The sequence below is a fragment of the Oryctolagus cuniculus genome, chromosome 7, assembly GCF_051225735.1.
Source record: "Oryctolagus cuniculus isolate XC-2025 breed Fujian yellow rabbit chromosome 7, ASM5122573v1, whole genome shotgun sequence".
NCBI classification, from domain to species: domain Eukaryota; kingdom Metazoa; phylum Chordata; class Mammalia; order Lagomorpha; family Leporidae; genus Oryctolagus; species Oryctolagus cuniculus.
In genome coordinates, this window is record NC_142873.1 from 139,489,553 (window position 1) to 139,513,225 (window position 23,673).

General features: G+C 49.7%; 1 protein-coding gene and 1 long non-coding RNA gene across 8 annotated transcripts in view; both read left to right on the top strand.

Moving 5' to 3' along the window:
• Positions 1-23,673, top strand: part of CSMD2 (CUB and Sushi multiple domains 2) — a 624,779-nt gene that overhangs the window by 240,127 nt on the left and 360,979 nt on the right. The gene's annotated exons all lie outside the window — the stretch shown is intronic.
• Positions 5,032-12,306, top strand: LOC149125758 (uncharacterized). Its single transcript, XR_016210201.1, has 2 exons — positions 5,032-6,197; positions 12,099-12,306. It is a non-coding gene; the product is annotated as an uncharacterized LOC149125758 (long non-coding RNA).

A 23,673-nucleotide genomic window follows, 5' to 3' on the forward strand; every position in this document is an offset into this window, starting at 1 on the left:
CCGTCCTCTCGGACAGCCTCTCTGCTTCATTCTCACGGCAGCCTTGCCAGCCCCATCACTGAGACCAATCTCTTCCCATCACCCAGCAGACTACTTAGGTCTGTCTCTTGTGCAGGATGAAGCCAGGAGCTTCTTCCGGGTCTCCCACATGGGTGCAGGGTCCCAGGCACTTGAGGCATCTTCTGTTGCTTTCTTTGGCACATTAGCAGGAAGCTGGATGGAAAGTGGAGCAACCGGGTCTAGAAGTGCCCATATGAAATGCTGCAGTTCCAGGCGTAGGCTTAACCCGCTGCTCCAGGGTGCCAGCACCACCCCTAATGCCCTATTTGCCCTTAAACTTGAGACATGGAAGTGGCAGAGGACTGGTACCTGTCCTCTGGGCTTCTGTCCTGTTTTACTATCAGGAGCAAGGCAGAGCCAAGATCTAAAGCTGGCGGGTGTGTCAGAAAACAGCTGAGATGGTGCGTGCTGGAGGATGCCACGGAGCTGGTGAGCAAGCAGGCTGGTGCTCACAACCTGCTGACTTGCTGGGGGCTGGGATGCCCTTGCTTTCCTTCCCATCTCAGCCACCTCCCAGTGCTTTACGCCACACCAGGAAACTGTTCTCTTCTGATGGAGCCCATGAAATTGCATCTGTTGGATCCATCAGGAGCCTGGCCATAAATAACCAGCCTTTTAAAATCCCATCTTCGTATCTCTCCGAGTTGGAAATAGCATCACACACTCCGCAGCCCAGCCACAGGAAGGGATCCGTGCCCTTGCGTGCTGCTGTCAGGATCACGTCTGATGGGGCGAGGGCCGGCCTCCTGCACTCTCCGCAGAGTGTCAGCGTGACTCCCTTGCTCCCGTGCGTGAGAACTTGCTCTCGGAAACAGAACAAAAGCCGCAGCTGGGAGGAGCAGGACTCGAGCTGGTAGTGGCCACGATGGGCACCACAGCTCTGCTAAAGCTTGTGACTTGGCAAAGTTCTGTGCGTGGGAAGCTGGGGTTGGGCAGCTGGCCTGCCCCCTGGAGGCCAGATTGCAGGCAACAGGTTGGCACTAACTATCTCGCCTAAGTGGCTACATGGCCAAGGGCACCAGACAAGACGCTGTCCTCCACTCCCTGGAAGGGCGGCCAGGCACCTGCTGGTGCTGCTAAGACAGATGGAAGGAGTTGTTCTGGGTGCTTTTACAGGCCCCTCGTGCTGGCAAGACCTGTCTCCCAAAATGGTGTCGTTCATTCAGAATGTTCAAGGGTGCCCTCTTGGTCTCTGTTTTCATGTTTGGCTATAAGCATTGGCCTCATTCACTCTTGGCAACATACCGGTATTGCTCCTCTCTTTTGCTCCAGCACAAAGTGGACTGGGACAGGGGAGGGAAGGCCGAGTGAGGAAGATGCAGCAGGGACTTTGCTGTCTTCAATGGCTGATGCCCAGCCTCTGGGAGCACCCAGGGCAGTCCCAGGGGTGCAGTCCCAGGACACCAACAGCGACACCTGGGAATCTCCATGCTCACCCTCTTCCCAGATTCCTAAGACTGACCCCCTGTGGGGAGCAACTCGGACTAGACTGTTACTGGAATTAAGACTTATTCTATGCATCTGCTCTCCCACAATATGGCGCTGAGAAGGGAGAAACAGCTTCTACACAGCTGCCTCCAGTTCAACCAATAAACTGTAGGACTTACTCCTGATTGGAGGAGAGCAGCGTACTCGGCGTGTGGGTAGCAGAGTTGGGATTGGTGGAAGAGGACTATAAAGGAGGAGAGAGACAACATGCACCAGGAACATCTAAGGGGAACATCTATCTGAAGGAACACCTGTGCAGCCCCCGAGAGAGCCGGCCGGCGGTGTGCCACTCTCCTGCGGAAGTGGGGAAAGTGGCTAGGGGGAACCGCCCTTCCACGGAGGTGGAAGGGACGGTAGCCAACCCGGGAAGAACCAGCAGCAAACCTGGGAGGGCCGAGCAGACAAAAGAACAGCGCAGGGTCCTGTGTCGTTCCTCCACAAAGACGGGGAGCGACAACCCCCGTCCTTGGTTCTCTCCAAGCTTCTCCTCTTCCAGGGGCTGGCGTGTGATGCCCACAGTCTCAGCAGGGAAGCTAGTGTTTCACACCAAGCATGAGCACTGGACAATCTGATGAAACAGTAGAAATGATCCCTTTGCACTCAACCATTGGGCAGGGTTGATCTGAACGCACAGGGAGACTTCACCAGGGAGGTGGACCCCTACTGTGTCTGGAGACTTTCTCCCCCTCTCTTGGAAGGTGGTCTGTACTGCCTGCTCCTATCTTTGCATTCACTCCTTGCCTACCCCACCCTTCTGTCTTCTCCTTCCCAGCCATCAGCCTGAACTCGTTGTCAGAGAGACACTGCCACACCCCAAACACTGCCCCTTCCAGTTGCCAAGTCCTGAAGATGCCGTTCAGGTCTCGTCTTCCTAGAAGCATCTACATTGCTTTATGCTGCAGATCTCTCCTCTCTCCCTGCCTTTGTGCTACCTGTCCCGATTCCTCTTCAGCCTCTCTGGCCATTCTTTCTCTGTCTCCTTGGATGCCCCCATGGCCCTCTCTGCTCACGCCACATAGTCTCCCTGGGTAACTTTTCCTGACATCATGGTTTCGGGTGCCACCTGCTGGGTGTGACTCCCCAGTCTGGCTCAGCCTCACCACTGAGCATCCAACCATAAAGCCAGCCACATCTTGAGCATCTCCACCTCGATGCACCTGCAATATCACCAGCTCAGCTTGTCCCATCTTTGCTCATAACCGACTCTTCAAATTTACACAGTTTATTTCTTTTCTCAATTTATGGCACCACCCTCTACCCAGTTTTCCCAGATGCCGGGAATTATCCTGTTTGACTAATTGCTCAGTTAATTGCTAAGTTCTCCCAATGTATCTCCTCTGACATATCTTCCCATCCTTGCTACCATTTCCTGAATTCTGCCATCGTTGCTTCTTTGCGGGTTGCAAGGGCCTCCTTCCAATCTCCCAGCATCTTGGCATTCTCCAGTTCACCCTCACCACTGCTGCCAGAATGGCTTAATTAAAATGCAGGTCTAACATGCTAAGCCCCAGGCAAAAGCTTTCAATCATCTGCTGCTGCCTACAGAGTACGATTCAAGCACTTGACAAGACACGAAAGGCCTTTCTGGATCTACCTCAGCTTCAGCTCTCGCCACCTCTTCCTCTGATATCCATAAACCCTAAAACTTGGCAGGGTGACACCACAAAGGTTTATTTCTTGCTCATGTTCCCTGTCTCGTAGGTCAGTGGGTGTGGCTCTGAGCCACCTGCTCACACAGGTGGCTGTCCAGGCTCACGGGGGCCGGGGCGGGGGGGGGGGTGAGATTGGTGGGTGTCCCAGCATCTGGAATGCATGGCTTTCTCCAGTGACATGGCAGGGAAAGTGAGTGGAGAATCCAACATGGGCTTTCCACTGCCCTGGCCCAGGTATGATACATGTCACTGCTAACTCATATTCCATTGGCCAGAAACAGTGACATGGTCCAGCCTAGCTGCAAAGGAGCCGGGAACTGTGGATGAGCAGATGAAGTGCTTGGTGAGCCAACCTCTTGTGGCACTTCATTCTTCAGCAGACAAGGTGGCTAGGACCCTTTGAGAGGCGGGCCTCTCCCCTCTGCTCCAGACCTCATCTTCCCCAAAACTTCCCCACTAAATTCCTCTCTTCGTTCTCGTTCTTGAACTTTTCCCTCTCTATTGAACACTCTCAGAAGCCCAGAGGCATGTTCTAAAATCTGCCATCTAAAACCAAAACCGTAACAGCACTCAGCCAAACCCTGGTCACTCCAGCCCATCCAGCTACTGACCCATTGCTCAGCCACCAAGTACGGAGACAGTTATCGGTTTCTGCTCCACCTTGCCTCTGAAACTGACCTTGCTAAGACCTCCAGTGACCTCCTGGTCACCAAATCCAAAGTCGCACCTCCATCCTCATCTGACTTGGTCCCTTGGCAATGCATGCCACTGGCCATCTGTTGGTCTCTCAGCTAACCTGCCATTGCACAGCGGCCACCATGGCCATTCCTTCTCAGTTCCCTTTGCTCCTCCGCTGTCCTCCTCTGTCCAGTCTTTATATCTGCGATGCCCCAAGGCATCCTGGGACCCTCCCCTTCTCCATTGGTAACCTCATCCATTCACAGGTTGCCTCTTGTCATGTATATGCCAATAGCTCTCAACTTAAATATTCAGCACTAATGAATCTTCCATGTATATGAATGGGAATCTCAAAATGAACATGTCGAAAGCAAACTTTTTTGTAATATGGTAAAATATATATAACCTAAAATTCATCATTTAACCATTTTTAAGTATACAATTTTGTGCATTAAGGATATTGGACACTTACTGGTAAATAACACCGCTATCCATCTGTTCATCTCTAAGTACTTTTTTCACTTCCAAACTGCAACTCTCTACCCACTAAATAATAACTCCCACCCCACTCCCACTCCACTGTTTCTCTGTGAATCTGACTGCTATGGGTATCTCATATGAGTGAGATCATTCAGTTTGTGCCTTTGTGTTTGGCTTATTTCACTTAGCATATGTTTCTAGGGTCATAGCATGTGTTGGAATTTTACTCCTGTTTTGGTTTTTTTTTTTTTTGTTTTTTTTGTTTTTTTTGACAGGCAGAGTGGACAGTGAGAGAGAGAGAGACAGAGAGAAAGGTCTTCCTTTGCCGTTGGTTCACCCTCCAATGGCCGCCGCGGCCAGCGCGCTGATCCGATGGCAGGAGCCAGGAGCCAGGTGCTTTTCCTGGTTTCCCATGGGGTGCAGGGCCCAAGCACCTGGGCCATCCTCCACTGCACTCCCTGGCCACAGCAGAGAGCTGGCCTGGAAGAGGGGCAACCGGGACAGAATCCGGCGCCCCAACCGGGACTAGAACCCGGTGTGCCGGCGCCGCTAGGCGGAGGATTAGCCTAGTGAGCCGCGGCGCCGGCCTGGAATTTTACTCCTTTTTAAGGCTGAATAATATTCCATCAGCTGTGTACACCACATTTTGCTTATCCACTTGGGTTGTCTCCAGTTAGCCTTCTCCATACTCCCCACATGGACCTTCTCCCTAGAGGAAGCTGTTCCTGTGCTGCCAGCAGCTTTGGGGTGCTCAGTGTCTGCCTGCCCTATGTCTTCTCACATCCCTTCTCCATACAGCAACCAGAGCGACTGGTGTAATAAATCAAACCGTGTCTCTGCCCTGCCGAAGGCTTCCCCTCAGATTGAGAACAAACTCCTGCAATAAGACCACCTTGTCCAGCCACTGGGTCCCTCCCAGACCCTCCTCCTGTCACCAGCCTGCACCCACCCGCTCTGCCCCAGCCTCACGTGCCTCCCTCCTGCTCCTTGGATGGCTGAAGCAGGCTGCCTCTTAAGGCATCCACAGTGGCCTAAGATCTTCCTCCTTCAAAGTCTTCACATCTGCTTCCTTCAAAGTTAGAAAAAAAGAAAGAAAAGAAAAGAAAAGGGAAGAAAGAGAGCTGGCTTTTGTGAAATATAGAGTTCAGTTTGAATTTGCCCTCTTCTAGCAAGGCCTCCCCACCCTGTTGTCTCACAGAACCCTTCGCTGTCCGTCACACTGTCTTGCTTTATTTTAGGCATTTGGTCAGTACTTTATCTTTTCTTGCTTCCTTCTATAGTGTCTTCTAGATGTTCGTAGAAAAATGTATATTCTGGGGGAAAAAAACAACTATGCATGACTTTCAAAAATGTCTGCCCCAAAATAAGAACTTGCCTTTGCATTCCATTTTCCACAGACTTTTTGAAGTCTTCTCTTGTTAGTCCTTTTTCTGTGCCCCTCCCCTCCCCCACCAGTGCCAGAAGAAGGCTGACAAGCCCCGGTTGGAGGTCTTGGTGCAGGTTTGTGTGCAGGGAAGAGACCTGCTGCTAGCTCGCCAGCGCTGGCCGTGTCCTGTGGCTGGTCACAGAAGCCTCTCCCCCAAGTATTTTAAGTAATAACCTTCCTGGGGGACACTTGCAAATTAGCCCTGCCTCATGCTGATTACTCATCTGAAACTCAGTCTGATTAATAATTAATCAGCAAACGGCATAGCCAGAGCGGCTGATCTGTGCTGGAAAAGATCTTAAATTATGCAAGTCACTTGGCCAGTCTGGAAAAAAAAAAAAAGAAAAGAAAAGAAACCCGCAGGAGCCCAGCAGTCGGCAGACCTGGAGAGGGTTGATTGCACCATGAGTGAGGTGAGGCTTCTCAGCTGTTTGTTTTTCTTTTCTGTCTTTTTTTTTTTTTTTTTGCTCTGCTTTTGACTAAGAAATCAATTAGGCTCAAACTCACTACCGCAGAGACAGACCGTGTAGCCCAGAAATGGGAATGTGTTAAACATCACTCTCCTTTTCATTCTTTCCCGTAAGAGGGGTTTGGGTCTGGGAGGCAGAGGTTAAAATTAACCAGTTTGCTTAGCAAATGCCTATCTGGCTCCTCTGGTCAATGTCTATAGCCACGTGGATTTCAGCTCTGCACTCACTTCCTCCGCTCCCTGTGCCTGCCAATAAGGGCAGGGGAGATGTGGGGGGCTCCCCTCCCGCCATCTGCCCTGGGGTTGGAGCAGAATCAATTTGCCAACAATTCCCATTGGGAATCCTGATAGTGCTGCTTGCCTCCTGCCTACAAACCCCAGGGAGACAGGAGAAAAGGCAATCAGAGGGTGATGAACAGCCTCCCCACCCCCAGAAGCCGTGAACTTGGTGGTTGCATCTTTGAACCCTCAGTCTGCAGCCACCATCTTCAAAGTCAGGCCTGCGTGTGGCTTTATCTTTTTCCTCTAGATTCTTCTTTTCACTGGAGATAAAGCAGAGAGGGGCAGACACAGAGAAGCCAGCCTCCCTCGGAGGGCTCTGTGGATGCTGAGCTCGGGGCCGGAGGAGAGGGTTGGGTGTGGGCAGCACTGCCCTGAGCCCCTCCGAAAGCTGCCGGGTGACAGAGCAGCTCCCCAGGCCACTGACGATGCCCTGGCAGGGACCCCCAGCCTCAGTCTTTTTTTTTTTTTTTTTTTTTTTGACAGGCAGAGTGGACAGTGAGAGAGAGAGAGAGACAGAGAGAAAGGTCTTCCTTTTGCCGTTGGTTCACCCTCCAATGGCCGCTGCGGCCGGCGCGCTGCAGCCGGCGCACCACGCTGATCCGAAGGCAAGAGCCAGGTGCTTCTCCTGGTCTCCCATGGGGTGCAGGGCCCAAGCACTTGGGCCATCCTCCACTGCACTCCCTGGTCATAGCAGAGAGCTGGCCTGGAAGAGGGGCAACTGGGAAAGAATCCGGCGCCCCGACCGGGACTAGAACCCGGTGTGCCGGCGCCACAAGGCGGAGGATTAGCCTAGTGAGCCGCGGCACCGGCCTTAGTCTTTCTTAAAGCTGCCCCTGGAATCCCAGCGTGCATCAGATTGGGGAACATGCAGGAGGCCATGGGCAAGAGATCATGAAAAACACCCAAGGGTGGAGCAGCAAACAGGCTTTTCAGGAACCAAGGGCCATCTGTCTGTCTTGTGACCTGTGGTCCCAGGGCTCCTGTTCCGTCTCTGTCCTCCTTCCTGGGTGATACCCTCTAGGGGCTGGCATGGGGCACAGCGGGTTAAGCAGCTATTTGCGATGCCCTCATCCCATGTGGGTGCAGAGTCCAGTTCCAGCTGCTCCACTTCTGATCCAGCTCCCTGCACTTGGGAAAGCTGTGGAAGATGGCCCAAACGCTTGGGCCCCTGTACCCACGTGGGGGACCCAGATGGAAATCCGAGCTTCTGGCTTTTGCCTAGCCTAGCCTGCACCATTACGCTATCTGGGGAGTGATCCAGTAGATGGAAAGTCTCTTTCTCTCTCTGTCATTCTGTCTTTCAAATAAATATGCAAAATCGATCTTTAAAAAAAATCCCTTCTAGAACTTACCCAATGTTTCTCACTTGGGGATGCCAGACCAGCTCTCTGCTCAGAAGACTGGCAGGAAGGGTGTTTCCGAATGCAGACTCCTGGGTCCTGCCTGAAGCCCCAAGGATAGCTTAGTCTCTTCAGCCATTCTCCTGGGCGTGCTGAAGCGGATGGACAACTGAGTGGCATACACGGTGCCTAAACAGAACTCATGCCACTGCAGTGACTTAGAAGCTGGGTCCCCCCAGTTACAAAGTGATCTGGCTTCTGGTGCATGAATTCTTTATAGTATTTCTCAGCGTGGAAAGCCCCTAGTTGCCTTTAACACACATGGAGTTAGGGTTCATGTACAGGTTTGGGTGAGCACTCTTATTACATAAAACAAAGCCCACCATTCTAATGCACATGACTTCTTTCACTAATATGGGTGGCTGCTTGTGCTTTGTTGCTGTCTGTGACAGGCCCTGAGACTGTGACCAGAAACTAGAAATTCTTAGTGTTCCAGAAGCCATGGGAGCCTGCACAGCCTCACCTGCTCACGTGGTCTGCTTAGGCCCATGCAAAGGAATGCTCCCTCCTGAGATCTGCAGACCTGCAGACCAGGGCTTGGCTCATCATCTCTGAACACCCAGTGCTCAGTCCAAGTACTGGCAGAGACGGATACAAAGATTTGCTGACACTTCATTGAATAAAAATAGTCTCCGCAATCTTAGAGTCTCAGTGTCCCTCCTCGCAGCCTCATCTGACTGCCACCAGACTCCTCTCCCCTTCCTGGTCTCAGAGCCCTTTGGCAACAGGACTGACATCAGAATAAACAGTGTTGTTAATTACAGTCCTGCAGGGCTATAGATCTTCCCACCTGCTCAGCCTACAGAACTGCTACTTTGTATCCTTTGACATACAATTCTCCACTCCCACCACCCCAAACCTGGCCACCACTGCTGTATTCTCTGTCTCTAAGTATTTGACCTCTAAAAAGAATCCAATCGACATATAAACGAGATTATGCAATATTTCTCTTCCTGAGTTCGATTTGTGCTGTGGGGCTGGGGGCTGGGGAATACAATAAATAACAATATGAGGTGATGGATATATTAATTTGTTCTTCTGTAATAACCACTTTCCTGTATATGCAGGTGCTTTTAAAAATGGGATTAAAAGATAAGAAAAGATATTAAAAAGATAGAAAAAGGTATAAAAAAGATATTAAAAGAAAATGGGATTAAAAGATAAGTCAATTTTGGTGCAAAAATTTTTTAAATCTATGAATACTGAGAGAGATCTTCAAAAAATTGCTACAAAATACATATTATGAAAAAGTTGCATGGATTTTAAAGGTTTTGCACCAAAAAAAACCTCACCTTTTCATTTCGGTGTTTCATACCTTTGTATGTGTCTTAACAACATCATGTTGTGTGCCCTAAGTATGTACACCAGAAAGTATTTTCTAGAAAGAGCCATACAAAGGCAAGTATGTGTTGGTTGCTATTGGATAGAGGCCGTCACCCAGCTGGCCACATGGCTTCCCCACCGTGTGAGTCGGGGGTTGCTGTACCCACCCTGCTGGAAAGACACTGAACCTTGGACACTTAGCTCCCTCCTCACACACACCCTGCTCTCGTACTGGGTTTTGCCAGGGTCTTCCCTCAGCAGATGCTGGCCCAGCCCCTCCTAGGCCACTCTTTGCCCTTAGAGCAGGTTGGTGTGGCCTGTCAGGCCCCTGGGAGTCTCAGGTCCCTGCCTTCCTCCTGCTTCCAATAGCCTCAAGAGTATGATCGTCTTGCTTTGAGCATTTCATGTGCAGCGTCTCACTGGTTCCTTACCAACGTTTCTGGAAGACTATCAGTGTCCCTATTTCTCACGTGCGCAAGCTAAAACTCCCAGGCAATTCAGAAACCTGCGCCAGGCGTGCAGCCTGCACGTGTCTGAGCCGGGTGTTGGTCCCCTGTCCTCTGGCCTCTGCATCCTGCTCTTCCCCAGCCCCTCTTCTGAGCCCCCGCCCGGCCCTGACGCGTCTTCTGGCCTGACACCGTGGAAGGAGATGTGGAGTCTGGCTTTCCGTGTCTTTGTCAGGTTCAAGTGCTGATTCTGCTGCCCTCTGTTTACTTATGCTCCCAGGGCCTGTCAGAGAGTTACAGGAAGTAACACTGAACAGGCCCAGCTCCCTACCTTTTACAGCCTGCGTATGTCCTTCCTCTGTCCTTGCATGGCTACAGCAGGAGGAAGGGGCTGTCCCCCGCCACCCTCCCACAGCACGCCAGAGCCTACCAGCATGTGCTCGGCACATGCGGCTACATACCACTCAGCTCCCTCCTGCGGGTCCTGGCCTCCACGGCTGCTGAGGCATGGAGGCAGCTTCTGGCTGGCCCAGGGGGAGAGGCCACAGCAGGAGGTTGTCATGCCCTGCTGGGCCAGACAGCTCTGAAATCCCAGGGCCACTGGACAGACCCCTGGAGAAAGTCGGGGGCGAGCAGTCGTGGCTGTGTCTCTTCCCTCTGTGTAAGTCACTCAGCTTTCGGAACTTCAGCTGCCCTAGTTTACTCAGGCAGGGGCTGGGTCCTCCCCACTGGAGCCCCACCTGTCGGGAACTTGAGGCTTAGTGCCCAGAGACGCCGAACCTTTTTCCTTCAAAGCACAGCACAGTGGGGTCCCTTCCCACAGAAACTGCCCCCTCCACTGACTTTTTTGGAACCAGGAGGAGGGTTTGAGGAAGAAAAGACCCCATGTATAGAGAACCAACTGCACGCCAGACATCCACACTGATGGCTCTCTTTGCATCTTCAAGCAACTGTAAGAAACGGAGTCTCAGCCAAGTCACGTGCCCAAGGTCACGCTCACAGCAGCTGCAAGCTGAAGCCAGGGCCGTTTGCTTCCCAGCCTCTTGCTCTTTCTGCCCCTCTGGCTCTTGGAGGTGGGAGGAGCCTGGGCATATTGCGGGGGTGCTCCGGGGCCTGGACCCTGGGCATCCGCTGCTTCCCCTTGCTGCTGCTTTTGGCCCTTGAGGTTGCTTGCAGCTTCAAGCTGGTTTCATAAACACCCGGGCTGCCGGAGGCCTCGTCTGCCACATGCTGCCAGCCCCCTAAAGCTGGCAGGGCCTGGTGAGCATGGGACGGACTGCCGCCAGCCATCCTCTTCCATGACAGCTCTGTCACTGCAGACAAATGGCCCGGGTCATCCAGCCATGAGCCCCGCATCCTCCTCATTGCTGCTGGTGTCCTGAGTGCTCCAGATAAGCCTTTGCATTTAGTGTTGCTGTTGGCGGTGCCCCCAGAGTCCCCAGGCACCGACAGCCCGGCCTTTGCCCAACCAAGATGAGCTATAGGCAAGGCTCACTCCTAGCTTCTGTTTGCTGCCCCCTCTGCTCGCAGCAGTTACTGGACTCCATCAGACCCCGCCAAGTGATGTTCCTCACAGGAGGGCAGGTGTCTCCTAGGCCTCACTCTGGGCTGGATGTGACATCCCAGATGCTGCCGCAGCTTCTGTCCTTCCAACAGTCATGGCTGCTTCTAACCCTGGCCCAACAGTGGCCTCCCAAGCTCCCCCCAGCCCCGAGGGCTGCCCTGTCCCACTGCTTGATGTTGCCCCTGCCCCAAGCCCCTTCCCCATCTCCACCTCCCCCGCGGTGCCCTGGCAGAGTGAGTCCCTTCCCAGGGAAGTTGACAAGTGTCTGGCGATGGCTAGCCCAGCTGGGAAAGATTTAGTATTCTGTATCTGGAAATACTCAGCCGCATCAGCTCAGGGCCTGCGATAACACCAGTGTAAAAGTTCTCCATTCAGGGGAATTAATTAGGATTCCTTATTAAAGATCCAATTAGGCAAAAGGGCATTTTTATCTGTGATAGTCAGCTGCTCCTCCTTTTTCCAAAGCTATAACTCCAAGTTATTTTTTTTTTAAGGGAGAAAAGCAGGGGCTGTGTTTTTCTAGAACAATTCACTCTTTCAGTGTCAGTTATGTCTTCATCAGGATGTGAAAATAGATTTTCTCTTTCAATTTGCAATGCTTTATCTCTTCGGAGTGCGGTAATGACTATGCTGTGTTCCCCCAGGGAGAGCCGCAGCCCAGATGGGGTGTTTGGGCGGTGGGCCGTTGGGTTAGGACGAATGCAGTCAGACATGGTGCATTTTGAGCAACCTGATTGCACATGCAAGCTCTGCCGCGTGCTGTCCGTGTGACCTTGGGCTAGTCCTTCACCTCTCGGACCTTCCACTTCTTCTCTGCTGTTCTCTCCCAGAGTCGAGCTTGGGTAAGAGCAAGCTGGTGCAATGACGGAAGCAAGAGACTCAGAACGCAGGACACCAGCACCTGCAAGCCGTGTGGCCAAGTTCACTTCTGAGCCTTAGCTACCTCATCTGCAAGATGGAAGGGAAACCCCCACTCTGTAGCGCCCCCTGGGAGGTGGTGGTGGGGTGGGGATTTCCAATGAAACCACTAATGTGAAAGAACCAGGCGTCCATGGCCCTCACTCCCTCACCTCCTGCAGGTGCCCCTCTGAGGTCGCAGCCTCAACAAGGCCTTCCCTCCTCACCGAGTCAGCATCATGGGAGTGGCTGTGCCCACATCATCTTAGAATGACCGGAAGGGAGGTTGTCCTCATGGGATTGCTCGTGTCTCTCTTTGCCTTGGGCCTCCCGGTGGGACCCTACTAAGCTTCGCCGAGGCCTGCAGGATGTGGCCATGTGCAGGACCCACATCACAGACAAACTGCTTTAATAGAAAAGCCATTGCTGGAAGAGAACAACACAGCCTGGGCCAAGAACCAAGAAATCTTCCCCACCCCACCCCCGCCTCTCCTCACCCCGGTTACCCCCCTGCCAATTCCCCCATCAAATAATTCCTGATAATGAAGTTAGGATGATTCATTGGTTTTCTGATGAGTGTGAACTCATCATCAAAATCTACATATTTCAATCCCCTGATATGTGGTCTCAGATTCCTAACCTGATTAATATGTAAAGTGCTTCATCCTGTGACTTAACAAGGGAAAACCCAGCTTGGTTTTTGGGACCTGCGGGGCTCCCAGCCTCTGGGGTTCTGGGCAGTGCAGGAGATGCTGCTGCCTCTGTATCAGGGGTTAGAAAGAGCCCACTGCGGGTGGTCACGGTGCCAGCAGGTGCCACAGCCCAGAGGGGACTTGGTTCTCAGAGTCAGGCTTTCGTTCGCCCAAGCACTGCAGCTACAGACCCTCCACCTCCAAACCCAGGAAGACGTGGCTGCAAAGATGTCCAATCTGCTCCATCCCACAGACCCTGGGGCTCGGAACAGCCCCTTCCGTGCTCTGGGTGGAGACCTCTAGACTCGGAAGCCCCTTTGTATTAATCAGCAGTCCATAGCTATAACGAAACAGCAGAGCAGGCTGGTAAAGAAGACAAGGGAGTTGGTTATCTCACAGTCCTAGAAGTTCAAGGACATGGTGCTGACGTGGGCTCAGCACTGCCGAGGGCCCTCTGGAATCAACTGTGTGACGTCATAGCAGGTAGCAATTGCAGAGCTGAAGTCAGAGTAAGGGGGTCACATCTCAAACTGGAAGCCAGAGCAACTGAGTAGGGGCCAGACTCAGGCTTCTGTTGCAGTCAGTCCTCTCCGGAAAACTCAATACCCGAACCCATCTGAGGGCATGCCTCCCACGGGTCCATCCCACCTCCCATACTGCCATCCTTGGAACAAGCTCCTGCCACCTGGACCCTGGCAGGGACACAGACTACATCTGGACCATGGCATCCCCTCTGAGCCTGTCTGGAGGGGCCGCCCGCAAGGCTGCTTACTGCTATGGCCATTGAAGCCCGATGCCTGCATCCCTATCCCCAACCCTCAGACCTGGCCCTGACACTGCTAACCTCGTGTTGGATCGAAGATCCCCTCAACTTCAGATCCAGCCCCCCAAAGCTCTTGTCACCACCATACAAGCCCACTCCCTCCATCCAGAAGTCTGCTGTTCTCCCAGAAGGGACCAATTTCTTCTTCTTCTTCTTCTTTTTTTTTTTTTTTTGAAGACAAATATCACATTTGTCACTGATAAAAGTATTAGATAACATAGGGTACGTGTGGGAGCCAAATGAGCTTGCTAGCAATTCTTGCCTTCCTCTCCTGGAGATTTTGAGACAGAAATTCCAGGTTAAGTCTCGCTGGAATAATTGCCAGGCTGGGCAGAGAAGAGACTGAATTACCTTGCTCATAGTGTTTCTTTTTGTTTTGTTTTTGTAGAAAGCTTTTATTTGATAAATATAAATTTCTTAATTACAACTTTTGGATTATAGTGGTTCTTCCCCCTATACCTGCCCTTTCACCCCTAAACTGCCCCACCTCCTGCTCCCTCTCCAATCCCATTCTTCATTAAGTTTCATTTTTAATTATCTTTATATATAGAAGATCAACTCTATACTAAGTAAAGATTTCAACAGTTTGCACACACTCAGACACACAAAGTATAAAGTACAGTTTGAAGACTAGTTTTACCGTTAATTCTCATAGTACAATACATTAAGGATAGAGATCCTACATGGGGAGCAAGTGCACAGTGACTCCTGTTGTTAACAATTGCCACTCTTATTTATGATGTCAGTAATCACCCGAGGCTCTTGTCATGAGCTTCCAAGGCTATGGAAGCCTCTTGAGTCCACAAACTCCGACATTATTTAGACAAGGCCATAATCAAAGTGGAAGTTCTCTCTTCCCTTCAGAGAAAGGTACCTCCTTCTTTGATGGCCCCTTCTTTCCACCGGGATCTCACTCACAGAGATCTTTTTTTTAAGTGATCATTTTCATTCTTTAAAAAAGATTTATTTATTTATTGAAAGTCAGAGTTACACAGAGAGAGGAGAGGCAGAGAGAGAGGTCTTCCATCTGATGGTTTACTCACCAATTGGCCGCAACAGCCAAAGCTGTGCCGATTCAAAGCCAGGAGCCAGGAACTTCTTCCAGGTCTCCCACTCAGGTGCAGGGCCCCAAGGACTTGGGCCATCCTCTACTGCTTTCCCAGGCCATAGCAGAGAGCTGGATTGGAAGTAGAGCAGCTGGGTCTCGAACCAGCGCCCATATAGGATACTGGTGCTTCAGGCCAGGGCGTTAACCCGCTGAGCCACAGTGCCAGCCCCCAGAGATCTTTCCTGTAGGTCATTTTTTGCCACAATGTCTTGGCTTTCCATGGACGGGACCAATTCAACCCATACCTGCTTGAACTCAGACTGTTGCCCAGGACCCCTATGCTGGGCCAATCCCTGCCTCTCTCATCCTCAACCCACAAACCCATCCACACAGCCACACCCCCTGCAGGCACTGCCTCCAACTGCTGTGGCTGCCAGCAACACAAGAGGCTACAGCCAGGGGCCTACAGTCAGACATGGGCTCAGAACTCAGCTCCAGGGTTTGCACCAAATAGTTCACCCCTCTGGGTCTCTCTTTCGTTAGGTCTAATATCAGGAATAATTGTTGATATGGGTTAGGGCTGTTGTGAATTTAACATTTTCACCAAGCAGAGATTCTAGCATATAGGGGTCTAGCTTAACGCCATAGCCATTTATTGTAGCTACTGGTTGAAACGGACAGGTATTGTTCCCATTTTTCTGAAGTTCAAAGATGCTGGGATTGGGATATGGTGGACGAGTCCAGCAGCACCTCCTTTCTGCAGAAGTACCTGAGAGAAAAGGACTTGGCACCTGCAGAAGACAGGGGTGGCTAAGAGGAGACTTCCCACAGGGAAGGACCTGCAGGTCCCAGGGGAGGGCTGCTTCTTGGCACTCACTGTCTGCTGCTGGAGCACTTGCCCCCAGCACCAGGTGGTACCCTGGCTCAGGTTTCCCAAAGCACACCTGAGACAAGGGTTCAAGGACAAGCAGTTTGTTGGGAGGTGCAGGTCAGGCCGGTAGAGAAAGGAGGACCTGATAGGGGAGGAGCAGCAGCCGAGGCAGCGTGTGTGGGATCACCCAGGTGCCACAGTGAGGGCCTGGGACAGCATCCCACGTGCAGAACTCAGGTGTCAGAATTATCCCACTCAGGGAGGGAGGGAGCTGGGATATTCACACACAGCAGTTCCTGAAGGCCACTGGATAAGGGCTGCTTCTGGGGTGGGCTGTAGTAATTCCTCAGCCCTTCCAGTCTGCTGCATGCATGGACAAAGTGGCCTGCAACGGGGTTAGATCGCCCTCAGGCACAGAGACGGGGACCCTGGCAGCTGGCAGTCACTGGGCCCACTCGGGAAGATCCAGGGTTCCAAGCATGGCACTAGTAGCACCTGCTACAGGCATGAATCTGAAAGGGCAGCGTGCAGGTGCACTGGCAGGTGTAACACGGGCGCTCAGTAGACATGACCCTGCAAAGCAGCATCTTTGCTTCAGCCCTGGGGAAACGCTGAGACTGGGGCAAATCCAAAGACTCCTGCACAGGGGGGAAGGTGGCTCTGGGAAGCAGGTGCAGAGGACAAGAATCAGTTATTCAGGCTGCCCCAGGACTGTGGTGCCACGGGCCCCTTCCCCATCACCATTGTAAGGCTACAGCCCTGGAGATAGCCCAGGGCAGGAGGAGGAGTGGCCCCCTGCCCTTCCAGCAGGCCGCAGTGGCCAGCAAGCAGCAGGGCTGCTTCAAGGACCAGGACCCCCTGTCCCTGTAGTCCTGGGAAAAGGCCGTGCTGCTTGCTAACTCGGCCACCAGCCATTGAGATTCAGAAAATCAGGGCTGTGGTATGTTTTCTGGATTTAGGTCACACACACACACACACACACACACACACACCAATTATCCACCGAAATACAAGACAGACTGCTGTCAACATTCACATATTTTTGGAAGGTTGGTGTCTCTGAGCGTTGAGTGCGGTCGTGCTATTTCTCTGAGTCGCAGGCACTGGGGGTACAGTCAGCAAGAGCCCCTGCAGGGTTGAGCAGGGACGCCCACGGGGGTGCTGTATTTAGACATCCCCACGTTCCCTTCATCGCTTTCTGAAGCCGCCCAGAGAAGTTTCAGACCTCGGCCTGGGGAGGAGGAACGGGCTCGGCGATCAGACTCATTCTCTCGAAAGCTGCGTGGGTGCAAGCTCCCCAAGGCGTCACTTCCTCTTCCTCCCTCTTCTCTCGCCCTCTTTGGGAGGCTCCTGGAAAGGGCCAGAGAAACCCATCCAGCTGGGCGACTCACCCCTCACGGTGCCCCTCAAGTGGTGCCCGAGAGCCCAGCGGCACCCGGCCAGTGCTGGCTCCGAGCCACTCGCCCTTGCTTTCTTCCGAGCCCTTTTCATTCTCTGTCTTCATGCCGTCCCCATCCTCAGCCGTCCGGCTCGTACCAGGCAGAGATGTGCCCGGGGTGTTGATCCTGGTGTGAGGATTGGATGGATGGACAGCGTGATGATCCATTCACAGTCATCATAAAGCATCGTCAATTTTTTACACACATGCTATTATGCTGGGAACATCCCATTAATCACTTTTAATGAGTTATCGTGGGCCCTTTCACCAAACCCATTTGCTCTCACTCCCATCCGCACTGGGTCATTCACCTACTACTAATGTATTCTTATCAGTGCTTTGGGCCCACAAATGCCCACCCCCCACTTTCTGCTGCAGAATCATCCAACCAGCCCCAGTGGAGAAGGGAGGAAGAGTGCCTGTTTTACAGAATTGGTTTCCAGCAAAAAAGCAAGCAGAACTTATGAAGAAAAAAGGGCATGCATTTTTTATTTCCATTATAAATGAAAAGCGTGGTCATCAAAGACAATTTAAAAAATAGAGGAAAATGTAGATAAACTCTCACAGGGGAAAGTTCTTATGCATTTCCTTCTGTGTTGTTTTAAAGCATGGCTTTGTTTGGTTTTTAATAAAGAACTTTGTTCGTACAGTATTTATGAATGTGTGTGTATATATAGTGTATGTGTGTGTATATACATATGAATGTGTGTGTGTATATATAGTGTATTGTGTGTATATGTAGACATACATATCTCCATCTACGTTTGTTATTTACAAAAGCAATTCAAGCTCATGGTGAAAAATTCTGAACACACCCAAGAACATGGAGTTAAATGTTAGAGTCTTCTGTGTGTCTGCCCCATCCTAATCGCACTGTCTCCCCAGAGGCACACATCATTAATGAGCTGATAAATAGCCTTGTAGACCTGCATCTCCAGGTGTTCTCACACTCACAGGACAAGAGCTTGAACATAAACATAATATCCTGCAGCTTGTTTTTGGTATCTTATTAGAGATTTTTCTTTTTTGTCAGTGTGTGTGTGTGTGCGTGTGTGTGTGCGTCATCACTTTTTAACACTTGTTTAATATTACATTTTTTCGGCCGGTGCTGTGGCTCACTAGGCTACTCCTCTGCCTGCGGCACCAGCACGCCGGGTTCTAGTCCCGGTTGGGGCGCCGGATTCTGTCCCGGTTGCTCCTCTTCCAGTCCAGCTCTCTGCTGTGGCCTGGGAAGGCAGTGGAGGATGGCCCAGGTCCTGGGGCCCTGCACCTGCATGGGAGACCAGGAGGAAGCACCTGGTTCCTGACTTCGGATCGGCGCAGCGCACCGGCCGGTAGCAGCCACTTGTGGGGTAAACCAACGGAAAAAGGAAGACCTTTCTCTCTGTCTCTCTCTCTCTCTCTCACTGTCTAACTCTGCCTGTCAAAAAAAAATTACATTTTTTCACTCTTTCAAACAGTGTAAGGTTGACGTCACCGTGGGTCTATCTTTATGCACGCTTGTGCATTCATAGGCTGGCTTCCGTAGGCTTCCTCAAAGTGGGATTTCTGGGTCAGAGTATACATTATTTTTAAATTTAGATCCTGCCAAAGTGTCATGCAAAAAGGCTGCCAATTCAACGCCACCATCAATCTTGTATGAAACCGGATGCTTCCCTATGTCCTTCCTGAGTTAAAGTTCTGTTGGTTTATCCATTGAAATGGGTGAAAAATAGCACCTTGTTCTTTTGATTACCCTTCCTGCAGTTATCAGTGTCGTTGATCATCTCGTGGTGTGTTCGTGATCTCTCTGATGTTGTTCTCTGAATTGCCTATTTTAACTCCTCCCCTGTTCTTCTGTTGGGTTATAAGGGTTTTCCTATTGACTTGTGGGAGCTCTTTGTATATTGCAAACATTAATATGTGTGCTGTAAAAAGAATTCTATCAATCAGTGACTTCTTGCTTTGCTTTATTCTCCTTCATAGCCGAAACTTAGACTTCGATGTGATCAAATCGGCTGATCTCATGATTCGATCGCATAAAATGCCTGACTATTGTGTCATAGCTGCAAATACCTCCTCACTTGGAGATGATAAAAATAGTTTTCTCTATTTCTTCTAGAACTCTGAGTTTTATATTTCGCACTTAGCTTTTTAATCTGAGTTATGCTTTTGTACCAAGTTTGAGCTCTAGGTCTAGCTTTATTTTAGCTCCCAATGAATAATGAATTTTCCCCCAAATCTGTCGTTTCTGATTTGAAATAGTCCTTTTCTCATAAACTCAAGCTTATGTCGATGCATGGTCTGTGTCTGGACATTGTCCTCTTCTCAATCTGCCTGTTCTATTTCTGTATCAATTGTAGCAACTCAACTTACCCACAGTTTTATACGAATTTTTGTCTTTGAGTGGGAGAAACTTCCCTCATTATTTTCACTTTTAAACCATTTTTTTTGGTGATTCTAAGTTTGTTTGAAAAGATTTATTTATTTATTTGAAAAGCAGAGTAACAGAGAGAGATGTGGGGAGAGAGGAGAGAGAGATCTTCCATCTGCTAGTTCACTCCCCAAATGCCTGCAACAGCCAGGGCTGGGCCAGGCCAAAGCCAGGAGCCAGGAACTTCATCCACATCTCCCGTGAGGGTGGCAAGAAACCAAGTATTTGGGCGTGATTTGGTGCCTCCCAGGCACACTAGCAGCAAGCTGCATCCCACGCAGTGACTTACCCTGTTCCAGACTGCCTACCCCAGTATTGTCAATTCTTTTTTTTTTTTCTTTTATGATTTACTGATCTATTTGAAAGGCAAAGCCACAGAGAGACAGAGACAGAATGAGGCAGAGAGAGACACAGAAAGAGAAATCTTCCATCCGCTGGTTCATTCTCCAAGTGGCCACAATGGCCAGGGCTGTATCAGGCCGAAGCCGGGAGCCGGGAGCTTCTTCTGGGTCTCCCATGTAAGTGGCAGGGGCCCAGACATTTGGGCCATCTTCTGGTGCTTTCCCAGGAGCATTGGCAGGGAGCTGGTGTGGAAGTGGAGCAGGCAGGACTTGAACTGGTGCTCATGTGGGATGCTGGTGTCATGGGCAGCAAGTTAACCCGCTGTGTGTTGGCAGTCCTTGTGCACTTAACTTTTCCAGATGAAAATTAGAGGAAGTTCCTCAGAGTTGCTTCCCAGAGAGAGCCCACTGTGACTTTGTCTGCCATTTCTCTGACTTTGTAGCTGAATTCTGAGCGCTCGTGTTTCTCCAGCAGTGCTTCTTCCTCTGCAGGACTGTGCCAGGCCTGCATTTTTCAGGTCCTGTTTATGGTGTTTAATAGATTGTTAGAGTCTTCATCCTGGGGGCCTGGTAAGTTCCTTGTGAAGTTTATTCGTAGGTATCTTGACAGTTTTGTTTTTTCCCTTGCATTTATGAATAGGGTCATTTTCCCATTGTATTTTCTTTTTTTTTAATATATTTATTTATTTATTTATTTTTTAATCTTTTATTTAATGAATATAAATTTCCAAAGTACGACTCATGGGTTACAATGGCTTCCCCCCCCATACCGTCCCTCCCACCCACAACCCTCCCCTTTCCCACTCCCTCTCCCCTTCCATTCACATCGATTCATTTTCGATTATCTTAATATACAGAAGATCAGCTTAGTATACCTTAAGTAAGGATTTCAACAGTTTGCTCCCACACAGAAACATAAAGTGAAAAATAATAGATGATTTTTTTTAAAATGATGATGAAATCAGATCAGACCTATTGTCATGTTTAATCCCAGTGAGAGTCAAGTTGGGAATTGATAATTTCTTTTTTTTTTTTTTTTTTTTTTTTTTTTACAGAAGATCAGTATAGTGTACATTAAGTAAGGATTTCAATCGTTTGCACCCCCATAGAAACACAAAGTGAAATATACTGTTTGAGTACTCGTTATAGCATTAAGCCTCAGTGTTGAGAATGCAAACTGGTCAAGCCACTATGGAAATCAGTCTGGAGATTCCTCAGAAACCTGAATATAACCCTACCATTCGACCCAGCCATCCCACTCCTTGGAATTTACCCAAAGGAGTTTAAATTGATAAAGAAAAAAGTGGTCTGCACCCTAATGTTTATTGCAGCACAATTCACAATAGCCAAGACCTGGAACCAACCTAAATGCCCATCAATGGTAGACTGGATAAAGAAATTATGGGATATGTATTCTTTAGAATACTATACCGCAGTAAGAAACAACGAAATCCAGTCATTTGCAACAAAATGGAGGAATCTGGAACACATCATGCTGAGTGAAGTAAGCCAGTCCCAAAGGGACAAATACCATATGTTCTCCCTGATCGGTGACAACTGACTGAACACCAAAAAGGAAACCTCCTGAAATGAAATGGACACTATGAGAAATGGTGACTTGATCAGCATAGCCCTGACTGCTAATGGACAACTTAATACATTATCCCTCATAGTATTTTTTTTTTGTCTGTTCTACTTAATATGACTGGTTTAATTCTGTAATTATCACACAGTTATTCTTAAGTGTTGAAAATTAACTGAAATGTGATCCCTGTTAAACATAAGAGTGGGAATAAGAGAGGGAAGAGATGTATAATTTGGGGCATGCTCGGGCTGACTTGCCCCAATTGGTAGAGTTGGAAACATACCAGGGGATTCCAATTCAATCCCATCAAGGTGGCATGTGCCAATGCCATCTCACTATTCCAAGTGATCAATTTCAGTTCACAATTGATCATAATGAAAGGACTAAGAGTCAAAGGGAGCACATAAACAAGTCTAGTATCTGCTAACACTAACCGATAGAATAAATAAAGGGGAGAGTGATCCAACATGGGAAGTGAGATACTCAGCAGACTCATAGAATGGCGGATGTCCGAAATAGCACTCTGGCCTCAGAATCAGCCCTAAAGGCACTCGGATCTGGCTGAAAAGCCCATGAGAGTATTTCAGGCATGGAAAGCCAAGACACTCTGGCAAAAAGATCTCTGTGAGTGAGATCCCAGTGGAAAGAACAGGTCTTCAAAGAGGGAGGTGCCTTTCTCTGAAGGGAGGAGAGAACCTCCACTTTGACTATGACCGTGTCTAAACAAGATAAGAGTCGGAGAACTCAAGGGGCTTCCATAGCCTTGGAAACTCATGATTGGTGCATAGGGAGATTACTGATGCCATAAACAGGAGTGTCAATTTGTAAAGTCAACAACAGGAGTCACTGTGCACTTACTCCTCATGTAGGATCTCTGTCCCATTGTATTTTCTATTGCTTATTGTTGGTAAATAAGAAACTTGATTTTTGGGGGCTGGTGCTGTGGTGCAGCAGGTTAACGCCCTGGCCTGAAGCACCAGCATCCCATATGGGTGCCGATTCTAGTCCTGGCTGCTCCTCTTCCAATCCAGCTCTCTGCTGTAGCCTGGGAAAGCAGTAGAAGATGGCCCAAGTCTTTGGGCCCCTGCACCCACATGGGAGACCCAGAAGAAGCACCTGGCTCCTGGCTTTGTATTGGCACAGCTCCGAACATTGCGGCCAACTGGGGAGTGAACCATCAGATGGAAGACCTTTCTCTCTCTGTGTGTGTAACTCTTTCAAATAAATAAATAAATCTGTAAAAAAAAAAAAAGAAACTTGATTTTTGTACATTTCTTTTGTAACCAGACATCTGACTGGATGAACTCTCTCTTTAGCTCTAATAGTTTTAAAGTTGATTATTTTAGATTTTCTGGGGTAGACAATCAGATTAGCTACAAGTAAAATAATTCTCTTTCTTCCTTTCCAATATATATAGGATTTTTTTTTCTTTTCTTTTTTTAAGCTTCTTATAAGGCAAGTGCCTGCAGGGCTGTATTAAAGAGAAGTGGCAGGGGCCAGCATTGTGGCTCATTGGGCTAAGCTACTACCTGCAACACCAGCATCCCCTGTCAGAGCACTGGCTTAAGTCGCAGCTGCCCTGCTTCCAGTCCAGCCCCTACTAATGTGCCTTGGAAAGCAGTGGAAGATGGCTCAAGTGCTCGGGCCCCTGCACTCACGTGGGAGGTCCAGAAGAAGCTCCTGGCTCCTGGTTTCGGATTGGCCCAGTTCTGGCCGTTGCAGCAATTTGGGGAGTGAACCAGTAGATTGAAGATCTTTCTCTCTGTCTCTCCCTCTCACTGTCTAATTCTACCTCTCAAATAAATAAAATCTTTAAACAAAAAAGATTTATTTATTTATTTATCTGAAAAGCAGACATACACAGAGAGAGAGGGAATCCATCGTCTATCTACTGACTTACTCTGCTGCACCACAACACATGCCCCAAATAATGCTATTTTTAAAAATCGGGAGTGACCAGAAAGGGGCAGATGGAGATTGGAAGGGCAGTGCCCCAGTGGACCCCTAGTGGCTCTGGGGCACCACCACCAGGTGGCGCTGTGTACACCTCTGTCCTGATGAACTTGAGTGTATGCCATTGGGGTATCTTCTATTTGACACCCTTGGCCTCACGATATTCCATTATATGGATGTATCACAATTTACTTAACCATTCCTGTTTCTTCTCTGGTTGTCCATGTTATAAATCTCACTGCGAGGAACACATAACAGTGTAAAGCATTTTTTCCCCTGAATTTATGATTATTTCTTTAGGAGCAATTCCCAGAATGAATTTTTTTTAAGACTCTGGATTCATA